General features: G+C 44.9%; 1 long non-coding RNA gene across 1 annotated transcript in view; it reads right to left on the bottom strand.

Annotated features, from left to right (window-relative positions):
* Window positions 1–1390: 1390 nt before the first annotated feature.
* LOC105725775 (uncharacterized) overlaps window positions 1391–24894 on the bottom strand; it is a 277480-nt gene continuing 253976 nt past the window's right edge. The window contains exon 20 of the long non-coding RNA XR_010339338.1: window positions 1391–1848. This is a non-coding gene — a long non-coding RNA (uncharacterized LOC105725775). The remainder of the gene's footprint in view (window positions 1849–24894) is intronic.

Genomic DNA, 24894 nt, shown 5'->3' with positions numbered 1-24894 from the left:
TTCTTGAGGGCAAGCCACCTAGCTACACCTTTTTTTGCAGTGTCTAGCACAAATCAATGGGTCATATGCAGCACAGTGTGAATACTGAGAGTATGCACTCTGGGGCCAGGATTACCTGGATATGACTCCCAGTTTCACCATGTGCCAGCTACGTGACCTTGGACAAGTGGCTTTACTTCTCTGAGCATCAGTATCTTCACCTGAAAAATGGGGATGAGTGTGGTGTCTCTCTTGCGGGGTTTCTGTAAGATGCAGTGACACCGTGTGATGAAGTGACCTGCACGGAGGACTATCTGAATACGGTGAAGGAATCACTGATTGTCTGGTTCTTGTGCTGTGCTGGGCAATCCACGTCATCTCCTCTGAGCTTCAGCTTCCACTTTTGTATGTGCTCATGGTACAAAAGCCAGATAGGGTACAGCAGCAAGAAACAAGGGCTGCTCCAGCCTCCCACAAGACTTGGGAGGAAGGTGGGAGATGGAGGAGATGTATGGTGGTCCATCTGCACAGCTGGTCCTCAACCAATAGAACTCTCTGTTGTCAAGATGGGTGGGCTCTGAGAACCAGCCCAGCAGAGGTGTTGGGGGGCAGTAGGGGGACTAGGAAGAGGGATTAGTCAGGGCATGCACCACAGGACAAGCACAGATGGTTGTGATAAGACAGGAAGATGGTCATGAAATATGGCCCCCAGTCAGTGCAAATGCCTTGGAAGAATTAATGCACAGAACTTTGGGTTTTTTGTTGTTGTTTTTTTGTTTTGAGATAGAGTCTCGTTCTTTCACCCAGGCTGGAGTGCAGTGGCTCAATCTCAGCTCACTGCAACCTCTGCCCCCGACCCCCTGGGTTCAAGTGATTCTGCCCCAGCCACCCTAGAAGCTGAGATTACAGGCACCTGACACCTTGCCTGGCTAATTTTTGTATTTTTAGTAGAGACAGGTTTTCACCTTGTTGGCCAGGCTGGTCTTGAACTCCTGACCTCAGGTGATCCACCCACCTCAGCCTCCCAAAGTGCTGGGATTACAGGCGTGAGTCACCACGCCCAGCCAAGAACTCTGATTTGTAGTTTATCTGCCAGGTAGAAGTGGAAGCATGTGTGTGAGGCAGGCAGGGTCTAAAAATGGATTCCCAACACCCACCAAATTGTTGGGAAACCAAGGGCATGTCTCCTACTCCATGGAGGAGGGAGCCACTCATGCAGAGAAACCAAAGTGGAAAGAATTGCCCTGTTTGTATATGGCTCAGTGGGGAAGATGTGGGATGGGAGCCAGAAGGCTACTCCCTGCTGTGCTGATGCCTTCACATGACACCTCAAACGATCCTCCCCAGAGCTCAGAGAAAGGCGTCCATTGTGCAGATGGAAAAATTGAGGTTTAGGAAACAGAAATAACAATGTCACACAGCAGAACAGCATTTTTACTAAGGCTCTGTTCCCCCACAACACTCCTCTTCTAATGAGAAAGTCAAGGAAAGAAGAGACAATCGGGGCTACGTAACTCAACGACCTACTCCACCGTCAGAATCTCTGCAAGCAGGTGTCTTCCTGCAAAGCACTGATACATCTCTTTTCTTCTTGGGACTTTCTTCCCCAGTACCAGGCTCTATTTCGTAGGAGCGTTGGTCAAATGAAAGGATTCTCTGTGTGTTGATTTATAGTGGGATGATTGGGGTCAGTGGTTGTCCTTCCAACATCCAGATGAGTAAATGGAGATCCAGAGCTTCCATGATGTCTTCATGATCGGATCGGGAGTTGTTAGACTTCGTGTTCCCTGGTTTTTTGCGCATGGCCATTGTTTTTCAAGGATGTCCATTTTCTTTCTTTTTTTAAATTATACTTTAGTTCTGGGGTACCTGTGCAGAAAGTGCAGGTTTGTTACATAGGTATACACATGCCATAGTGGCTGCATCCATCAACCTGTCATCTACATTAGGTATTTCTCCTAATGCTTTCCCTCCCCTGGCCCCCCAGCCCCCGACAGGTCCCAGTGTGTGATGAACGCATGAAGTGATAGTTAGTCTACTCCCTCCAGCACACCCCTAGGACATCTAAAGACAGTTCCTTTCCCAGTTCTGGTGGTGCCTACCTGTTTATTTATCAAGTTTTTATTGAGAGAGGGAAGAAAGAAATGAAGCTCTGTGGAGGAAATATATTATTGATCCAATGAGGTTATTCAGCAGAATAGGCAGGACAAGACATGTAAATATTATAACCACTCTAAGAATCTGAAGTTCAAGTCTGTGTCAAATCCTGTGGCAGTCTCCTGCTAGCTGAGTGACATTAGGTACTTTACTTCACTTCTTTGAATCTCAGTTTTCTTTTCTTTAAAATGGGGATATTACCTAACAAGATGATTGGGAGCTCAGCAGAAAAATGAATTAACAAACTATGATGTTTTCATACAATGAAATACTACACAACAATGAAATCAATTATATTTCTGTACAATGAAATACTACACAGCAATGAAATCAATTATTGATCAAAATCAATGAAATCCGTAATACTATGCAGCAATGAAATCAATCAAATAAAAAATCAAAAGTCAATCAATCAAAAATATATTCAACAGCATAGAAGAATCACAGAATCACTTGGCAAACTGAAAGAAGGCAAACATAAAAGGCTGCAAACTGTGTGATTCCATTCTATGATGTTCTGGGAGAGGCAAAATTGTAAAGACAGAAATCTAAATCTAATCAGGCCTTGTCAGACATGAGGTCGGGAGTAGGAGAATGAGTTCAATGTGGTATGAGGGACTTTCTGGAAGAGATGGAAATGCTCCATATTTTGACAGTGTTGGTATTTATACTATAGTACACATTTGTCAAAGTTAATCAAACTGTACACTTGAAAAGGGGTAAATGTTACTATAGATAAATCATACCTCAATACTCCTGACTCTTTTATTAAAAAGTGAGGATTCCATAAATATTCCAAGCGTGGCAATTAACTTAACACACACTAGCCAGTCACTAAGTGTTGATTTCTTCCACCCCTCAAAGGTAGTAAAATAGAGTTGGGTTGCTATCATCCGTTTAGCCACTAGTTGTCACTAGCAGGCTCCATGCCACCTTTGTTTGACAGTCCCATTTATTCACATCTTAAGGGCTGGAGAAAATAAATCTCGGCTAAAACTGCAATTTTAAAACATTCTGTTGAAAGTAAAGGCTATTTTATGCCTCTAACAAACTGACTAGGTGGCAAGCCTGGCCCTCTCCACCATCCAGATGAATGACATAATGGACTTGGCCCCACTCCACACACCAGGCCGTGGAGGTGTGACCCATACGTCACTGGGCTGCATGTGACAGCTAAAGTCCTTTTGTAGATACTTGCACCAGGCATGGCTGGGACATTTCTTGAAATCTTCCTGCCCATGGAAGAACACATGAAATGCTGAGGTCTTACCAGGGCCAGGCCTGTGGGCAGCAGCAAACTTTGAGCTTAGACAGACACACTCCTCCCCAAACCCTCACAGCTGTGCCCCTTCCAATAACAATATTTTCTCCAATCCCTCTGAAGAGAAAGTCATGTGTTAAATGGAAGATTTGCTTGAGTGAGTCACTGGGAACCTAAGCGAAATCATATTAAGGAAGTAATATTTATTATATCCATAAAGCAACCGCACAGGCAAAGTGCGGGGGCCAGATGGGATGCCCAGATGTGCAGAGAGCCAAATCAAGCCTGTCAAAAGGGGGGCCGCGGCCTGTGAGTTAAAGCCCTTCAGCCAGGGAGGAATTGGAGATGGATCTGGGCAGCGGTGGGGTCCTCTGGCAGCCTCAGAGCTTCAGGCTCTCAGGGGGAAAAAAGAGGGCAAGGGTTGCCTGCAGTGACAGAGGCTGCTGAAATGATCCTGGGTGATGCAGGGTACAGGTAGCTGGATGGCCAAAGATGAAAGGGGACATATTTTTCAGGACATGCATAATAAGAAATGGGAGAAATGGAGGAGGATGGAAGGAAAAAAGGAAAGGAAATGTGATAAGGAAGGAAGAGGACTGCAGGGTACAGTTGTCTGACTCATTGTGTGTTCAGGTGTCCAGTCAGTGGGGCAGGTAGAGGCTGAAAACCAATTCACGCTGTACTTGGACAAGATCGGGTTCTTTCCAGAGGAGGAGCCTGTTACCAATTTTCATGTAGGCACCAAATGGGCTGGCCACAGTCCTAGGTGAAAGGGAAAAAAAGCAACCAGCAACTTCGATCCTTCTTCTCCGCACATTGCTAGATGACCCACTTTATCTCATCGTTAATATATTCTTCCCTCCAAATGCATTCCCCTTGGTCTATGCCAATCTTACCTATACTTCCAAGACCAGAACAGTCATCACCAACTCCGGGAAGCCTTCCCAATTGTCCACATCCCCGAAAGAAAGCTCCTGGTTCTGTTGAGTAATCTGAAGCTTAATCTACAAGCCAAGCCCTGCCCTGAACACAGCTATGATGCCTTCCCTGCCATCGGCCAGTGACCCTTTGATGGCCTTCCCCTCCCCATCCACATCTCTCTGTGCTCAGAGCTCTCAGTTTCTCTGAATCCTCCTTTAGAGTCATGAATGCAAGCAACTGATAGTCCTCCTTTGATTACTCTTTAAATTCTTGTTGATGAAGACCACAATGCTGGCAATTCTGATCCTGTGCCAGGCAAGCGGGAAGGGTGATTGTAAGCAGAGACCCAGACAATGTATAGTAAATATTTGTTGTTCTGCCACTCAGCATCTATTCCCTCATTTTCTGGAAACAGGGTGCTTCTATTTCTTTAGAGACTCTCCTTTCATCTTCACTCCACGGGTCTTTCACTGCACTAATCCCTGCTCCTGGCTCCACAGGTGAGTCCTATTCCTCCAGATCACTGTGATTGGTCCATGGCCCAAGCCATTTAATGAGAGCCAGTCCTGTGACTTTTGCTACAACTCTCAGGAAAGAGACTCCCTTTCTGCTGACAATGAGGGACCAGATATTCCAATAGAGTGGCCACTGCTAGTGGCCATCTTAACACAGTGAAGGGAAATTTCTGCTCCAAGAATGGAGCCAGCTCAGAGAAAAGCAGAACCAAAAGATGGTAAGACAAATATTCCTGACTACACTGTTTGAGCATCTGGAGCTAGCCATACCTGAAGCTGTCACTCATTCTACTCATATAAACCAATGCATTCCCTTTCTAAGTGAAGACAATTTCATTTGGGCTTCTGGCATTTGTCACTGAAATGAACTTGATCAATAAGTAAAACTAAAAAGTCTAGTTATTTTAAAATCATTAAAATGCAGGACAAAAAAAAATTGGAACTGAGAGTCACAAGACCTGAGATTTTACTCTAGTTCATAGATTAAGCAGGTAGGTGAGCCTAAGATACTCATTCCCTCTCACCAGGCCTACTTTTCTATTATGTCAAATAAAGATCGTCTTTGGTTTGCTTATGTTACTTTTTCTTTATTTTTTAAATAAAAGTCTGGCTGGGCATGGTGGCTCACAACTGTAATCCCAGCAATTCGGGAGGCTGAGGTGGGCAGATCGCCTAAGGTCAGGAGTTCCAGACCAGCCTGGCCAACATGGTGAAACCCCGTCTCTGCTAAAAATACAAAAATTGTCTGGGTATGGTGGTGCGCACCTGTAATCCCAGCTACTCCGGAGGCTGAGGCAGGAAAATCGCTTGAATGCAGAAGGTGGAAGTTGCAGTGAGCCAAGATAGCGCCATCGCACTCCAGCCTGGGCAACAGAGCAAAAGTCCATCTCAAAAAAAAAAAAGGAAAGAAAGAAAAGAAACAAATAAAAATAAAAATAAAATGTTGTTTTCAAACTTTTGTGAGAACCGTGACTTCTTTGGTTAGTGAGGAGGACTGCATTGTCACGGACATATCTCTTCAGGCACTCCCTGTCTTCCCTGGACTACCTCCAATTGTGGGCACTGCAATCCTCCGCATCTTGTAAAAGGAGAAGCTTCAAGAGACAGGCGTCCACAGTAACCAAAAACTCCCACATTTTGGCAGCAGGCAGACTCTGGCTCATATCCCAGGGGACCTGCTCACTGGCGTGAGAACCTTGACGAGTCCTATCACTTCTCTGAATGTGTTTCCTTACTGTAGGATGAGGATCATTATCTTTAATCTTCACAGCCAGAGACTTCACTAAATGCTTTCTGTGCATCACCACCTTTAATCCTCACAACAGCCTTATGAGTTACGTCCTATTATTATCCTCATTGTGCAGAAAAGAAAACCCAGGCTCTGAGAGGCTAAGCTTTGTACCTAAAGGCAGGTCCTAAGCTGGGATTAGAAACCAAGTCTGTGTGATTCCAGAGCTCAAGTATGTTCTAGCACTACATACACAAATATCTAAGTCATGGCGCAAAACACGATTGACACTCAAGAGTAGATACAAACACAGTATTATGCACTAGCATTTTTCTCTATTAATAATGGAATGTTTTAGAGCTGTGCTGTTCAATACAGCGGATCACACATGGTCCAATGATGGAGGTTTTATTTTAAATTTTATTTGATTTTAATTAATTTACATTTTAAAAGCCATATGTAGCTGGTGGCTGGTATATTGGCTGGTGTGAAACTAGACACTCTGCTCCCTGAAGGAAAGATAGAAGATGTTTGTAAAATACACAAAACCAGAGTCAGGCTGACCTATATTCAAATCCCAGCTGGCTATTTCCTAGCATTTGGCAATTTCAATAATGTGACAAAAGCCTCTACTTCACAGGGTAGTCATGATACATGTTCATACATCGATTCAACAATACTGAGCACCTCCTGCACCCTGGGCTTCATGTTAGATGTTGGGAGTATGGTGAATAGGGAAGAAAAGAACTCAGCCCTCAGAAAACGTCCAGCAACAGGATGCTTGTCTGTAATTGTAAATAATGCACATGAGGTAGGGAACACAGAGCCTGGCGCTTCACACATGCTTGCAAAATGGAAGCTTATTTCAAGAAGCAGACATCTTCTGGAAGAGACTTGGCAATGTCTCCAGAGCATTTTGTATTAACTCGAGAAAGTTGGGAGGGTTATGCAAATGGGCCTGTTGAATAAAGAATATTCCTAGTAAAATCATTATGCAGAACGGTTTCCCCTCTGCATAAGGTGGCAAAAATTATCTCCCTGGTGCCAATTATGTGCTTGTTAGCACTGACATTCTCAGAGTCATTACACCGAATGGGAGCCGTTTATGTAAGATCTACACTGGGTGCCATTGTGATTTTTTTCTCTGTTTACAACCTGGTGTAATAAAGTGTCATTTTTTCAAATGCTAAGGTATTTGGTATTTAATCTATCATTAAGGCTTGGAATTTGTTGGCCCCTAAAAGGCACTCGCTCCCATCCAAACACCTCGGGTGTCATGGAATGGAACAAATATTCAGGGCTGCTTGATGAGGATGGGGGTCAGGAGACAGGAATTCCATCTCTGACACAATGTCCTTGACCAGGGAGCTTTCCTCCCTGAGCCTAATCATGCCAAGTGTCATGCAACGGGATCGGATCAGGTAATCTCTAACGTGCCTTTGCGGACTTGACTTCCGACAAGCCTGGTGAGAGGCTCAGCTTTTTGCAGTTGTTATTAAAACCATATTAATAGTATATTTTAAAAAACAGACAAGTGGAGCAAAATGGTGCTAGATTAGATAGATAGATAGATGATTAATATAGGATAGATAAATAGATGATACATGATTGATCGATATAGGTAAATAGGTAGATGATAGATAAATAGATGATTGATATAGGATAAATAGATGATTGATAGGTAATAGGTAAATAGGTAGATGATACATAGAGACATATATATATACATACACACATACATAGAACATCACAAATCTCAGAGTGAGGAAATGATGGATTATTGAATAAATTGTATTGAAAAATTAAATCACTCTTTGTGGAACAATCAGGTGAATTTCAACCTCACACCATGCACAAAAAATAAAGTCCAGATATATTAAATACACAAACACAAAAAGTACAAGCAAAATAGTGGAGAATATTTTTGTGATCTTGCCTGGGAAGTCAGGACTTCTTGAAAATATTCAAATAGCAGAGGTCATGGAAGTACTAAAAGGACACTTAGTTACATCAAAATTAAAGAGATCTGGCCCATGGACACCAGAGACAAAGTTAGCACAAGGCTAATGGAGTGGAACAAGAGATTCGCAAAGAACAGCTATCTAGAAAACACAAAGATGTACAAATCTGGGGCGGAAAAAACACTTAGAAAACCCAGTAGTGAAATGAACAAAATATATTAGGAAACAATTCACAGAAAGTGAAAGAAAATTACTAATAAGTATACTAAAGAATTGTTCAAAATTACTAGTGGTGAGTGACATATAACTTAAAATAACCATGAAGTAGCACATTATTCCCCATTTGACTAGCAAAAGTCAGAGAGAAAGGCAGTATCGTGCCTTGACAAAAAATATGGTGAAAGAGGAATTCTCACGTACAGCTGGAGAGGGTGTGAACAACACAGCCATCTGAGATCTGAGTCTGGCTAGACTCAGTGAAATTAAGTGTACCAGATACCAAGAGCCAGTCATCCCATCTTTGGTGATAGAGCCTGAAGAAATCCTTTCCTGGGGCCACAGGGAGATATGCTCAAGGATGTTCATTGCATCCCAGTTATACTGACACAAAGTTGGACTCCCCCTTCATCAGAGCAGCCGTGAGGAATCCGTGGTGGGAGCCACACTAGGAACATACTCTGTAACTATCGGAAGAAACTAGCCAGATCTAAATGTAGCAACACAGGCAGATCTCAAAACCATGCTGAGCAAGAAGAGTGAGAGCCAGGAGGGCTGGAAACCATGTCTGTACTTTGCAGAAGCACACACACCCCATATCTACACATTTCCAGGCTGCGAATAGATACCAATGGCTGGTCAGTGGGCTGGAGGAAACATAAACCAGGATGATGGCCAGGGTGGGAAGAGGAGAGGTATTAGGAGAGAAGACAAAGGCCAGGTGCAGTGGCTCACACCTGTAATTCCAGCACTTTGGAAGGCCCAGAAAGAAAGATCACTTGAGTTCAGGAGTTTGAGACCAGCCTGGACAACATCTTGAGACCACGTCTCTACAAAAAATTAAAAATTAGCCAGGCATGGCGATGCATGCCTACAGTCCCCCGCTACTCAGGAAGCGGAGGCAGGAGGATCCCTTGAGCCAAGCTGGAAGCTGCAGTGAGCTACAATCGTGCCACTGCACTCCAACCTGGGCAACGGAGTAAGACCTTGTCTCCAAAAAACAGAACAAAACAAAAAAGATGGAAGATGAAAGACAGAGAGTAACTTAAAAAAGAAACCTTTGCAGAGGGTGTCTACTCAACTCTGTGCACCTGAGCCCCCCTTCCAAAAAATATGTATATACTCTCTTTTTCTGGTTGTTCCTGGGCACTATGCTAAGGGAGATATAGATTAGATATAGACTGAATTAGATATATTTGGATATATCTTTATCTAATCTATATTTAATATAGACCATTTAATCTGCACAATAAATCAAGACTATAGGCATCACTATAGTGATGACAAATATAGAGCTGACAAATGAGGAAGTTGAGTCTGAGTTAAATAAAATCATCACTCAAGCTCACCAAGCTCAAAGGTGGCTGAGTTGGGACTCGAACCCAGGTTTTCCCCCCATGCCAAAGGCAATGCTGTGAAACCACTCCACCCTGTTTAGGACTGTTCAAGAAGCTCCCGTCTTGCTCTTTCCCTATAGGCACCTTCAGCATCATTTGGAACTGACCACAGTTGTCTGTCTCAGGCTGGACCCAGGCCTGTGTCGCCAGGGTGGGGACCACGTCAGGTGCACCACCGTGCACCCAATCCCTAGCAGACAGTAGCAGCCATGTGTGGTCAAGGAGAGGATGCTCACCTGTGGTTCTGAAGCACAAAGCATGCTGTGAACTCACCTACTATAAAAAGAGGTGTTTGTCTCACAAGCATTAGGATGGCTAGTGTAAAAAATTTAAAAACAAAGAAGAAAGTAACAAGTGTGGGAAAGGGGGTGGAGAAATTGGAACCCTTGTGCACCGCTGGTGGGAATGTAAAATGGTACAACAGCTTTGCAAAAATCTATGGCAATTCCTCAAAAAGCTACAAATACAATGATCACATCACTCAGAAATTCCATACTTCCTATCTGGGACTGTATCCTGGGTGAATGGGAAAACAAGGAACTTGAACAGATATTTGTACATCCAAGTTCAAAGCAGCACTTTTCACAATGGCCAACAGCACTGTAAAACCAACCCAAGTGTCCATCGGTGGATCAATGAATGAGCAAAATGTGGCATATGCATACATTAGAGTATTATTCAGCCTCTAAAAAGAAGGAAATTCTGACTCATGCTACAACATGGATGAATCTTGAGGACAGTGTGCTCGGTGAAATAAGCCAATCACAGAAAGCCAAACACTGAATGTTTCCACTTACATGAGACATCTAGAGTAGTTAAATTCACAGAGACAGAAAGTAGAATGGCGGCTGCCAGAGGCTGGAGCAAGGAGCCAATGGGGAGTTGTTTGATGGGTAAATAATTTCAGTTTTGCACCGTAAACCATTTCTAGACTTGGTTGTGTAACAATTTGAATACACTTAACATTACTGAACTCTACATTTTAAAAATGGTTGAGATGGCATATTTTATATGTATTTTAACATAATTAAAAATAAATATATATATATATTCATATATATATTAGAAATTGATAGACCTGACATTCCAGAAAAAACCTCCCATGCTGAAACAGCATAATCAAAGTGAATGTGATGGGAATGGGAATAGAAATGATGCCTTAGAAAAGAAATATTTCTTCCTAGATAGATCCTCTTTCTAAAAAAGACTTGCTGTCAAACTTCCCAGTTTAGCCAATATCCTTTATATCTCAAGAACAGTCTCCTTGCTACGCTTTTCTAAAAGTTAGTTCCAGATGGTCACAAGAGTTTGTAGTTGAAAGAGCCCTGGATTGTTTTAGCATTGTATGGCTATTTGGCCGTATTTTCTGTAAAACCTCCCAACCCCTCAGGAGCAAGGAACCATGTCTGGGTTTGCTGTTGCTGTTGTTGTTGTTGCTTAGAGACAAGGTCTCACGCTGTCACCCAGGCTGAAGCACAATGGCGTGGTCATAGCTCACTGCAGTCTCAAACGTCTGGGCTCAAACGATCTCACCTCAGCCTCCTGAGTAGCTGGAGCTACTGGCACACCCACTGAGTCTGGCTAATTTTTTAAAACAATTTTTGTAGAGATGGGGTCTTGCTATGTTGCCCAAGCTGGTCTTGAACCCCTGTCCTCAAGTGATCCTCCCTCCTGGGCCTCAAAAGTGTTGAGATTACAGGCATGAGCCACCATCACAATCATCCGTCTGTTTGTTTGTTTGTTTGTTTTTTGAGATGGAGTCTCACTCTGTTGCCAAGCTGGAGTGCAGTGGTGCAATCTCAGCTCACTGCAACCTCTGCCTCCCAGGTTCAAACGATTCTACTGCCTCAGCCTCCCAAGTAGCTGGGACTACAGGCGTGCGTCACCACCCCCAGATAATTTTTGTATTTTTAGTGGAGACAGAGCTTCACTATGTTAGCCAGGCTGGTCTCGAACTCCTGACCTCGTGATCTGCCCACCTCAGCCTCCCAAAGTGCTGGGATTTCAGGTGTGAGCCACTGCGCCTGGTCGGCCTGTTATTACTCATGAATTGATCCCTAGCTTCTGGCACATAAAAAGGACTCAATAAACATTAGCTGAATGATATAAAACTAAGCATATCACACTTTGCATTCTTATCTTTTAAAAAACTAAAAGAGATTAAAGCAGAAACAAAGAAGGTGGGTCATTTGTCCTGACTCTTGACATCAGTAATAAAAGGGACCTCCTTCATTCCACTCTCTTCTCTCCCCTTGACCTCACTACCCAAGTCAGAATCTATTAAGATAAATCCCCCTCAGGACTGAGTCATAATTTACAGCTGTGCTCCAGGAAAAACCTTCGCCTAGAAGTTGGGACCATTCTTAACTTGCTGTGTGACCTTGGCTTTCTGAATGTGTTTCTTTATCCCCTACGCCATGGTCCCAGAGCTTGCTAAGTGCTAGGAACTGTGCTGAGTAAAGTTAAATTGCTTGCCCAAGGTCCCAGAATTTCAATACAGATTCAGCCTTGAACATAACCCAGAATTCAGTTCAAAGCCTGTGATCCAATACAAAGACCGCTGGTCCACAGCCTCCAAGCACGCAACATGATTCGGATTTTGCAAACCCCATTCCTCAGAGTCCCTGACTTTTCCCTGGAATCCCAGGGAGCCTGGGATCTCGTGGAGCTCTTGGACTGCTCCTGCCCAGAGAAGCCTGCAGGGAATGTTTTGCCAAACTTGCTGCTGGCAGGAGACACTATGCCACAATAAACCCCATGACAGATCTGGATCTGCAAGTGGCCATCTGTCCCCAGCCTGGCTCAAGATGGCTGTCCTCAGGTCAGAACAAAGTGCCCCCAATAACCTGGTTATTAATCTTGACTCACTGCCTCCCCAGCCTCTCCCATGCGCCGCTTCTCTGGCCAAGAACAGGTTGGCCCCATCATGCCTCTCCTGCTGCAATCCTGGTAGATCCCACAACTCAAGTGTGCCACAGTCGTTTGTGAAACGGGAGCTTGCTCATTTTGGGTTTCCTCTCAATCCAGAGAAACGTTCATGTTTTAAGGGGATTCAGAAAACAGCCCCCTGGCAATACTAGTGTGGGTACCACCAATTTCAAACAAGTAAACTGAGGCTCAGTTAGGAAATTGCAGATGGACTGAGCTGAGATTCTAAGATTGTTTTTTAGATGTTTATGGAGAGGGAAACCAATATAGTCAATAGATTCAGCTTTACTTTCTGGGCAAGAAAGAAGGTAACACTACTAAGGTTTCTGAGGAATGAGGCACGATATAATTCATATATTTTCTGTGTCATGGGCTCTTGGCAACAGAGTGTGGGCAACAGCTTCAACTCTACTTCATTCTTCCATCCAGTAATGATTCATCCCATGCCAGATTTGAGCCAAGCCCCAAACTAAATGATGGGAAACAGAAGGTAGTGGGCACAGATTCTTCCCCAAAAAGACCATACCCAGAAACTCATGATCTCATGACGCCATATCTGATGACTTCAGAGGTCAGAGGGGAGGATCCTTCCAGCTCAGGAAGGTTGATGGCCCATGACATCTTCATGCAAGGGGTTGCCCTGCAGGTTTGATTTTTAAGGATGGGATAGAGGTGGGGAAGAATCTCAGCAAAGAATTCTTCATTCTTTTTTCTTTTTGTTTTTGAGACAGAGTTTCCCTCTAGCTGCCCAGGCTGGAATGCCATGGTGCAATCTCGGCTCACTGCAGCCTCCGCTTCCCAGGTTCAAGTGATTCTCCTGCCTCAGTCTCCCTGGTAGCTGAGATTACAGGCAGATGCCATGACGCCCAGCTGATTTTTGTATTTTTAGTAGAGACGAGGTTTCACCATGTTGGTCAAGGCTGGTATTGAACTCCCAACCTCAGGTGATCCGCCTGCCTTGGTCTCCCAAATTGCTGGGATTACAGGTGTGAGCCACTGTGCATGGCCAAGAATTCTTCATTCTTAATAACTCTTGAATCTAACTTCTCCCCATCCCCATAGTCACTTCCCATATCCTCCCAAATCAGGACAGGTCAACATCATCTCTCAACATGCAATGCCTGTCATAGCTTCTGCACTGGTTTTTTCCGCACTTCCCTCCCAAATCCACCTGATACATTTGAATTCTAAAATTCAAATCTAGTCTTGCCACTCCCCTGCTCCAAACCCTCCCATAGCCCCCTATTGCTTTAAAAACAAAGGCCACTCACCTTACCATGCCCTGCAAGATCCTGCACTATCTGGTCCCTGCCACCCTCCCCTGGCATTCTCTGCCATGACATTTACATGCAGTGTATTACCAAGGTGCTCAGGGTGCCTGCGATACACCGTGCTGAGTTTGCCTCCACGTCTCTGCATATAGCCTGACCTCTGCCCAGAATGTCTTTCCCACCACATCCTCAACAGAGACCCTGGCTAATTCCTATGCATCTGTCCCCTGCCTTGGTACCACCTGCTGAAGGAAGCTTTTTTTTTTTTTTTTTTTTTTTGAGACAGAGTTTCGCTCTTGTTGCCCAGGCTGGAGTGCAATGGCACAATCTCAGCTCACCACAACCTCTGTCTCCCAGGTTCAAGTGATCCTCCTGCCTCAGCCTCCTGAATAGCTGGGATTGGGATTATAGGCATGAGTCACCATGCCCAGCTAATTTTTGTATTTTCAGTAGAGATGGGGTTTCTCCATGTGGTCGGGTTGGTCTCGAACTCCTGACCTCAGCATATCCGCCCATCTCGGCCTCCCAAAGTGCTGGGATTACAGGTGTGCACCACCGCACCTGGCCTGAAGGAAGCTTTTTATGCCCACCACCACCCCTCCTTACTCCTGGCTGGGGCACATGCACCAACATCCAGTCTTCACAGAAACCCACGGACTAGGATTCAAACCAAGGTCTGTGTGACCCTGGGGCTCCAACTCTCAAGGAAGATGTCCTGCTGCAGTGAACGGGGATTGGGACACAGGAGACCATGGAGGGAAGATGCTTCCACTCAATTCCATCCTGGTCTTTAAGACTGGAAAGAGGAGAGAGTGGGAGGAAGCATTCCCACACAGACATGGCAGGCAGGGGCGGTAGGCAATGGAGCTGACTAGGTGCTGGCAGCAGGAAGATCAGTGGCTCCTACACTTCACACCAGTGTTAGTGTGGATCACAGCTCCAGAGTGGACCCCGGCACCCAGATGTTTCCCCAGCCCAGCTCCCCCAGTGACTGCAATGAAGCCATTTGAAGGGCCCCTTGCCTAGAGGGGAACAGATACTGAGCCAGGATGTGGGTGCCAGAGACAAGACCCATTTCAGCAAGATCAGGGCCCAGACAGAAGCAGACTCCGACCCTCCTTGAGTGGAACCTGTGTTCTCCATCCACACGTTTGCTTTCCATTTCACTTTTTATGGATAAAGAGGAGAGACCTCAAAGGCTGAGCCAGAGAAAAAGGCAAGCCACAAAAGGGGAGACTATTAAGGGATGCAAAGTCCACTGGTCAAAGGTACAGCAGGTTTAACTCTTGGGTCTGACCCAGCCACCAGTCAGCTGTGTGACCTTGGGTAGGGCAGATGTCATCTCTGGGCTTCAACTTCCAACTCCATAAAATGGACAGAGGGAGGAGAGACAATTTATTTATTCATTAATTCAACAAGTATTCACCGAGTGCTCTGCTAAGCCCCAGAAACCAAGCATTGACCAAGACAAGGTTGCTGCTCTCAAGGAGCTTACAACATGGAGAAGCAGATGTCAGCTAGAGGAACACATATGTAGGTGGAGTGAGCAATAGGGAAAGGGAAAGGAGAAGATGCTGGAGGGCAACACAGAGCCAGAACTTGGAGGAATTTGCTCCTAAAAGTCTGTGAAGCCCTGCCCCTTGTCACTCCTAAACCTCCTTTGTTCCTGCATGAATGAGGAAAGCATCATTCAGTGGTCATACCCCTGGGTTCTGGGGTCAGATGCTGCCTTGCCCAGTGCTTTGCATTCAAGATGGCAGCTCCATGCCATCAAGCCTTCCAGCCCAAAGAGCCCCCTCCGTCCCTTCCCCCACTCCACTGATCCGGATCCCCTAGACTTCCACTTTCCCCCATTTGTCTCTGTGCACTTCTCGCCTTTCATTTCTGACCAAACTTCAGATGACGGGAACACTGATAAATTAATGATCGTAATTAATAAAAATTGACTCTGTGCTAATAAATTATTATGAAATGGCCTGTCAGGTTTTTTAATGAAATGCAAAAAGCTGCAGTAATGAAATGAGTGTGTGCACTTTCCCAGCCAAGACGTGAGGAAATACATCCACGGGGTGCTCAGGGGTCTACGAAGAAAGAATCTGGGAGAAGGAAAACAGGACTAGATCAATGCGTTTGGAGGAGCGACTGCTGTGTAAGTACCTCCTGTGTTAGACTCTTAGGCTGTGTTATTTTATATTATCAACTCATGAGGTAGATACTGTTATTACCTCTCACTTTTACAGGTAAAGAAACTGAGGCCCAGAAAGGGAAAGAAACAACTCTAGGTCCAAAGCAATTATGCTGCAGATCTATGAACAAACCAGGTATTTTTGAACTCCAGACCCCTCTCCCACTTAGTTAACCACTTCATTATACAGCATTGATTCAACCTTGTTTTGTAGATCCAACCCTGTTTTGTAGATCTGTGATCAAACCAGATATTTGGGCTCTAGACCCCTTAGCCAACCCACTTAGTTAACCACTTAATTATACATCCTTTTAAAAACTCGGGACTTGAGACTGGGCATAGTGGCTCACACCTGTAATCCCAGAACTCTGGGAGGCTAAGGCTGGCAAATCACCTGAGGTCAAGAGTTTGAGATCAGACTGGCCAACATGGTGAAACCCTGTCTCTACTAAAAATATGAAAAAAAAAGTAGCAGGGCATGGTGGCGCATGGCTGTAATCCCAGCTACTTTGAAGGCTGAGGCAGGAGAATTGCTTGAACCCAGGAGGCAGAGGTTGCTGTGAAACGAGATTGCGCCACTGCACTCCAGCCTGGGCAACAGAGTGAGACTCCATCTCAAAAAGAAAAAAAAATACCTTGGGACTTGGAAGCAAGAGGCATGAGGTCAAAATCTGATTCAGTCATTTGACATTGTGATTTGGATCAGGTTACTTAACCTCTCTAAGCCTCAATTTACCTATCCTCACAATGGAAATAGCAATACCTCTTTCCCATGGTTTTGTGCATGGACATGTGAGAAAGAAGCAAGATGATGGATGTGAACACATGTGGCCCTAACAGTACCCTTCCTCCCCTTCCCAAGAGTTTGGCATAAGAAATTCTGTCTGTGAGAAGGTGAAGCATTGCAAGGAAGAGGGTTCAATGTCATGGAGAGGAGGCATGGTGGTACCCTCATTTATGCCCCATCCCAGCTCTATGGAGTGTTTAATATTACAAGATTGTCCCAGTTCTTTGTAAACTATAGCCATGAATGTAAAACAACTGATTTTTACAACAGAATTGTTTAACCCTGCACCAATTAAAAGTACCTGTTATTAAAAAAGGTAATTATGCTGTAATTAGTTTGACACAAGACATTAAGCAGATTATTATCAAAGCCAGGGAAATAGTAACTTCAAAGCAATTTCCTCTCTTGAAAGAGGCATTTACATGCCGCCATCGGAACACGATCCTTACTCCAGGCACTTTTGAATGCAGGGAAATGTGATGCCTAACTCTTCCAAGCAGCTTGGAGCTTTATGGCAGGAAATGCCCGCATTGCAAATGAACTTGGGTGGCTGGGCTACAGAAATTCTTCCCAGGAAATCCACATTCTGGGTCAGGGACTGGCTAGGCATTATCAACCTGGCCTGAGCAAATACAGGCAGAGGCTACTGACAAGACCAGGAGGACTAAAGGACCTGCACTCAACACCCATACGTGTGAGCACCATGCTTGAATTTATCGACATTCTTTCCCGGACTCCCCAAAACCAACCTGTAAGGGAGGAATAATGAGACACCTCTTTGAATAAAGAGACAGAAAACAGGTTTCCAACCACTAGTCTGGCGACAAGGGGAAAAACTGAATGTCCCTATTCCAACTAATGAGAAGAAAACCACTTTCCCTAGCAACAGTGTTATTCAAAATACATATCAAATCAAGTCCCCTTTTCCCCCAGAGCAATCTTTCAGGGGTTGGATCCTTCCAGAAGACTCTGATCCTCTTTCTCACTGTCTCTCTGCATCCCTCCTTCCATGCCCTTTACCCACTTTCTCTTCTCTCACTTTCAGATTCTTGGGTGAGGCGGGATGGGCATCATCATTGGAGAACCAGCATTCCAAAGAGCAGCTCAGCCCCAGTGCCCACCGATGTTTCAGGACCAAGGTCAGCGGCACAGGTGCTCTCCTTCCTATCGCCATCCTCGACAATAAAGTCCACCAGTAACTGAGGTCCCATCTCTGCTCCTTACCAGCTCTGTGTGACCTTGGATGACTGAGGCAACCTCTCTGAGCCTCAGTTTCCTCTCCTGCAAAATGGGATAACAAGAGTATTTAACTTTAAGAGCCACTGTAAAGAATGAGAACTATTACTATTTTTAACCTGGGTTTTCTGACTGCTGACTAGTGGAGCCTATAGAGCTCTGTTCTCTAAAAGACAGAAAGAAAAAATATATACATATCAAAATGTAAGGCAGGCAAAAGGGCGAAAACAGATGGTTCAAGAAGTAAACTAGATCCCTCTTCTCCCAAAGCTATACAAACACTGTCTATTTTATTTAGCCATCAAGATGCAAATTTCCCTTTCTCTGGGTAGGCTTGTAATATTAATTATTATATATGACATTTATGCTTTGCCAAGAATGCACTAAGCATGTTACATAAATTACATCATTCAAAATCTCAACCACTCTGTGAGGAAGGTAATATGTAACATTAACTTTGTTCATTTTGCAGATGAGGACACCGAGGCTCAGAGAAGGGAGATAACGTGCTTTGCCATCCTAAAGACAAGTGACAGAGCCAGTATCTGGACTCAGGGGTCTCTACATCTAGACTCACCCAAGATGCCTCCCTGCTCTGGCAGATCACATAGTCTGGTGGAGAGAGATAAGCTATTAGAAGCTAGCACTAAGTACCAGGTACATAGTAGGTACTCAGGAAATGTGTTCTCTCCATTCTCTTCCTTAGTGCTCAGTTCCCCATGTTTCAATCGAGGGGTTTGGACAGGTCTTCTCTAAAGGCCCGTGTATTCAGTACATGCTGTCAGAAGAGCATCCCAGGACCCAGTGCCTGCCCTCTCACTGGCTGTCACTCTGAGGCGCCACCTGTGTTCTTAGGGCCCCTATCTGAGTTTCTTGCCTGCCCTCAAAGGCTCTAGAATCTGGGAAGAGCTACAGGAGCTGATCCCAGCAGTGGGGCTTCTAGCCCATCCTGCTGTTGTCATAACAACAATGCCAGCATCCATCTTCTTCAAGCCCTCTTTCTGTTCTGCGTCTTCCTGTCTCCTGTCACATCTGTCTCTGCTGGCTGCCCAGCAGTAGGATGTAGGATGAGGGACCAGAACCAAGCACAAATGCAATGATGGGACATGAAGAAGAAGCAGGAAGAGAAGACGGGTCAGGACTGGGATGGATCAGGTTCAGCAGGGGCAAGGAGGGATCCGAGGTCCCCCCACTAACCTCGGAAAATTCCATTTCTTCCTCTCTCCCTTTTAATTTCTGAGCACATAATTCGCATCAGCCATTGTGCTAAACTTTACACCCATTGCACCCACTGAGGTTCAGCTCAAGTATAACCTCCTATGAGAAGTTTTCTTAATTATTGTGCCCTCCTTGATGAGGTAATACTTCCCACACTTCTTCATTCCTCCTGCATCATAACAAGTATCTTCATCCATTTTGTGTTGTTATAAAGGCTAAGTAATTTATAAAGAAAAGAGTTTTATTTGGATCACAATGCTGGTAGCTGAGAAGTTCGAGATTGGGCATCTGATGATGAGGGCCTCAGGCTGCTTCCACTCATGGTGGAAGGCAAAGGGGAGCTGATGTGTACAGAGACCATATGGAGAGAGAGAAAGCAAGAGAGGTGGAGGGAGGCACCAGGCTTCTTAAAAAGCAGCCCTTGCAGGAACTCATAGGGTAAGAACTCACTCACTCCCGAGGGAGGGTATCAATCTGTTCATGAGGGCTCTTCCCCATGACCCAAACACTTCCCATTAGGCCCGACCTCCAACACTGGGGACTAAATTTCAACATGAGGCTTGGAGGGGACAGAAAATATCCAAACTATAGCACCATTTTACTTGAACTAACATCTCGATTCTCATAATGGCCTTATGATGTAGGTTCTGTGGTTATCTAATGTTGACTGCTAGTATCCCCCGATAAATTATCAGGTGGAGAAACCAAGGCTAATGGTGGCTAAGCCACTTGCTTGTGAGCAAACTGCTTAGCCTCCATTTATTATTTATTTATGGATTTATTTATTTATTGAGATGGAGTCTCACTCTGTCACCCAGGCTGCAGTGCAGTGGCACAATCTCGGCTCACTGCAACAACCTCCACCTCCCAGGTTCAAGTGATTCTCCTGCCTCAGCAGTTAGAATTACCACATCCGGCTAATTTTTGTATATTTAGTACAGTCAGGATTTCACCATGTTGTCCAGGATGGTCTAGAACTCTTGACCTCAAGTGGTCCACCTGCCTATGCCTCCCAAAGTGCTGGGATTACAGGCATGAGCCACCTAGCCACCATTTAAACCCCACTCCATTTGGCTGCAAAACCCAAATCTTTCCACTGCACCAGGAGGACTCCAGGATCAATCCAGCTGAGAGAAACAAAAGATTTCAATAGTTTAGCTATTGATTTGCATCATGAATTTAAAGAGGAGCTGACATGACCAACAATGTGGACTGGATGTCAGCAGGGACCAGTCAACTGGGTCTGTGGTCTCTGAATGCCTCCTTAGTTTCAGCCATCTTCTCAGGAATGCATGAGTGTTTCCTGGAGGAGAGAAGCAAGTGGGTCAGGGGTGACTACCCTCAGCTCTGAAGCCTGAGAAAACCTCTTCCCAGGGAGTTGGTGCAAGGTACCAAGTGTACAGAAAACCTCTCCGAGGGCCTTGAGTGGGATACAGAAGCCCACCCACTCTTAATCCTCACAGGAGGCTCACAGCTGGTAGATGTAATAGACCATCCCTCCCATACTCATAATACAGACTGGAAAACTTCGTCCAGGGTAGAAGCAAGTCCAAGGCCATCTGGCCATTAGAAAGAGGCAGAGCTGGGACTTGAACTCAGGTCTTCCAGATTCCTATTTTAGGTCTCTTTCCTCTAGCCCCACATTAAAGCAGCCAGAGGACTAAGCCAGAAGGACCAGTGGTCATTCCACACTGCGTCACCAATAAAAAAGGTACCATTGGCCAGGGGCTGTGCGAAACACTTGGTGTAGTACATTAATTCAATTTTCAATACACTACAAAATAGAAATGGTTATTAAACCCATTTATTAAAGAACTAAGGGTCTATGTTCATTTTCTGCTGCTGCTAAAACAAATTAGCATATACTAAGTGACTTTAAAATATCAGGAGCTTATTCTACTACAGTTCTGGAGGTCAGCGGTCTGAACTGGGTATCACTGGGCTGGAGTGAAAGTGTCAGCAAGGCTGTTTTCCATCTGGAGACTGTTAGGGGAAAATCAGCTCCCTTGCCTTTTCCAGCTTCTAGAGGCTGCCCTCATTCCTTAGCTCTTGGCCCCTTCCTCCATCTTCAAAGCCAGCATGTTCAGGCTGAGTCCTCCTCAAACTGCCATCTCTGTGGTTCTTTCTCTCTTTTGCCTCCCTCTTCCACATTTGAGGACCCCTGTGGTTCCATTGGGCTTATCCATATAATCCAGGATAATGTCCCCCATTTTAAGGTCAACTGCTTTGCAGACTTAATTTCATCTGCAATCTTAATACTCCCTTGCCACATAACCTAACATAGTCACAGGTCCATACAGGGCATCTGGGGTGGGTCTCTGATGGAAATAAGTTTTCTGTCCTCCATGGAGTCACTGAAGATGTTGCTCAGGAAGACGGCACCCAAGCCAGGCCTTGGAGACAGGGTGGGTTGGAGGTTAAAGCCTGCCTCTGTTGGGTGTCAGGGGAAAAGTAAACTGTAGGATATGTCCAAACCTTCCCCAACTCAGTACATCTCTTGACCTCCTCATGCTGTATACGTCTTGCTTCCACCATTTAGAAATGTTTCCTGACCCCAATACAGCTGAGTCTTTTATGCTCTGTGGCTTTTCATGTGCTGTTCCAGTCTCCATGACTTTCCCATTATTTCAGACTGGGGAGCATTGGTGGTTCAGTGGCAGAATTCTCACCACCCATTATTTCAGACTGATTTACTCCGTCTTATCTTCCAGGTCTCCTCTGCCAAGCAAGTGGGACTCAGCTCCTCTGCCCCATTCTTCCCTTCCCTCTCTCTTCTGAGGTTGCTAGTTACTAACATAGATATTTTAACACACACGGCTCCACTCAGGTAAGAAATTACACTAGAAATTTCTGGTGTGATTTTAAAAAGGAGAACTTTCTTTATATGTAATCTTCTAGCTAGTATCCACTTTAGACTCAGAAAATGTAAGTTACCTACAGCCTGACAAAGACAGGTACAACCTATTCCTGTCTCAAAATGTTTCTAAAATTAGAGTGAACATTGTGTTAACCGCCACAGTTAAAATCAAAATGATGGATTTCTCTTCCGAAATCAATCCTAAAATGTTTCCTCTTCTGGCAGTCAGAAAACTCATTCACCGTTCGTACTATTATGATCCTTATAATCACTTTTCAAAATTGCATTGTGACTACGCTTCACTCCGTAAGGATTAGGGTGGCCTTGGAGAAAAGAGGAGACATGCTGACCTCACACAGAGGTACTTCCTGTCTCAGCTCTAGGACCTTTAGATGCTTCCTGTGAGGTGTGAGCCAATCAGAGCAGAGCTGGGCTGAAACCTCCCAATTGAAGGAGGACTTCGTTAGCAGAGGGACGATGACAGCTGTGATGAATTGACATAGAAAATGTCTAATGTTTTCAGTCATAAGAATGCCAAGGAGACATCTCTAACTGGTGGATGCTTCCATTGAGAGCTGAGTTAAATAATTCTGAGCACTGGAATGCTGCGAATTTAAAAAAAAAAAAAAAAGGACTGCCTCTCATTTAACAGCTGAGGAATTCAAATAATCATTAATCCATTTAGATGGTAAATCATTCATCATAGAATGCTCTTCCCTCACCCTGATTTTGAGGTCAGAGTACCTCCCCTTGATACTGGATACATGACTTTGGGCAAATTGCTTCCTCTTTCCAGGCCTCAGTATTCTCCTCCCCAAAAGGGGGAATCCCAGGCATTGCTGCACCAGGACATTGGGACTATTCAAGGAGATAATATAAGTACAAGACTTGGTGTAAAGAAAGCACCCATGAATGTTTCCTTCTTGGCCAAGGTGTTCATGTCCCACTCCCATCCCCACTGTGCTCAGCCAGTACTTGGCTCTCTAAGGGCTTAAAGGAAACATGTTAGCATGGGCCAGTCACTAGAAGTTCATGACTGTCCTGAGTTTTGCTTTCATCTGTGCTGCTAACCAGCTGGGTGAGCTTGAGAAAATTGTTGAAAACTCTCTGAACATCATTTTTCTTTTTTTTTTTTTTTTTTTTTTTGAGACGGAGTTTCGCTCTCGTTACCCAGGCTGGAGTGCAATGGCGCGATCTCGGCTCACCGCAACCTCCGCCTCCTGGGTTCAGGCAATTCTCCTGCCTCAGCCTCCTGAGTAGCTGGGATTACAGGCACGCGCCACCATGCCCAGCTAATTTTTTTTTGTATTAGTAGAGACGGGGTTTCACAATGTTGACCAGGATGGTCTCGATCTCTTGACCTCGTGATCCACCCGCCTCGGCCTCCCAAAGTGCTGGGATTACAGGCTTGAGCCACCGCGCCCGGCCTGAACATCATTTTTCTATATAACGTGCAAATAAATCCACCTCACCCAGGAGAGCTGTGAGGAGCAAAGATTTAGTGTATCAAAACATCTTGAGAACCAGCACAGTCTCCACCCTGAAGAAGGAATGAAGGACCAGAAACAACGTTATGATGTGCCTTCCAGAAGAACTTAAAAGAGGACAACTCAAAACAGAGCACTCTGAACTTTCTGCAGGAACTCATATCTAATGGTGAGGTTTGGGCTATACACCAGGTGGGGAAAAGGGAATATTTAAGAGTAGGAATTCAGCACCTCTCTTATCATGTGAGGTCTTTGCCCACCGCCTCTTCCCTGTGATCATCCTGGACCAATCCCCAAGTCAGCTCCAGCCCCTTCTAAAGTTCTCCTTGGACATCAGCACTGTCAACATTGACAGTGAGATTGGTCCTAGCCAAATGCTATATATAGTCAGCTGGGAGGAAGGAACTTCAAGCAAAACACCAAAGCTTCATTTCTATTCTGCCCCCAGATTCTTAAATTAGCCTGGGACAGTAGTTCTTAATTGGGGGTGATCTTTGCCCTTTAGGGGACATTGAGCAATGTCTGGAGACATTTTTGGTTGTCATCTGACTGGGACATTGCTCCTGGCATCTTCAGGGTAGAATCCAAGGATGCTACTCAACATCTACACTGCACACAATCCACTCCCCACTACCTGCCACCAACAAAAATTATCCAGCCCAATACATCGATAGTGTCAAGGCAAAGAAACCCTGGTTAGGGGTGAGTCTCACTCATTGGTATGTTTTGAAAGCTCCTCAGGTGATTCTAATGAGAGCCACTGGGTTAATCAAACGCTCAACAATTAGCCTTGGGGAATTAGAGTCTTTTAGATGAAGCCTCCATAATCAGCCAGCTGTTATTAAATCATCAATAGCTGTAGCCAAATTAAACCCAGAGTTAAGAGTGCTTCAAGCATTGACTTGTCCATTCTTGCAAGGGCAATCAGCCGTCCAGTGTTTTTCCAGGACTAAGGGAGTTCCCAGGAAATAGGAATTTCATGTTTTAAGAGTGGAGCAGGTCTGAGGACACTGGGACGGGTTGGTCACGCTTCCTTCTGCCTCTCTCTTCTTGTCCTCCACTAACCATCTGTCCATGGTTTATTGTGTTTGTATGATGTGCCAGGCCTATGTACATACTTTACCCATATTAGCTCGGGGAATGCTCAGAGCCCTAAAAAGTGGGTATTAAGATCTCCATTTCCCAAGAACCCGGGGCTTCAATTACTTGACCACAGAGGCTGCTCAAAGAGTTAAGTATTTGAGTTAGAACTCAAACCCAGGGCTGCCAACTCCATGGTCCTCACCACTA

The sequence above is a fragment of the Aotus nancymaae genome, unplaced genomic scaffold (genome assembly GCF_030222135.1).
Source record: "Aotus nancymaae isolate 86718 unplaced genomic scaffold, 86718_ANA_hifiasm-v0.15.2.pri h1tg000076l, whole genome shotgun sequence".
In the NCBI taxonomy this organism is placed as follows: domain Eukaryota; kingdom Metazoa; phylum Chordata; class Mammalia; order Primates; family Aotidae; genus Aotus; species Aotus nancymaae.
This window is presented reverse-complemented; position numbering and strand designations above follow the sequence as displayed.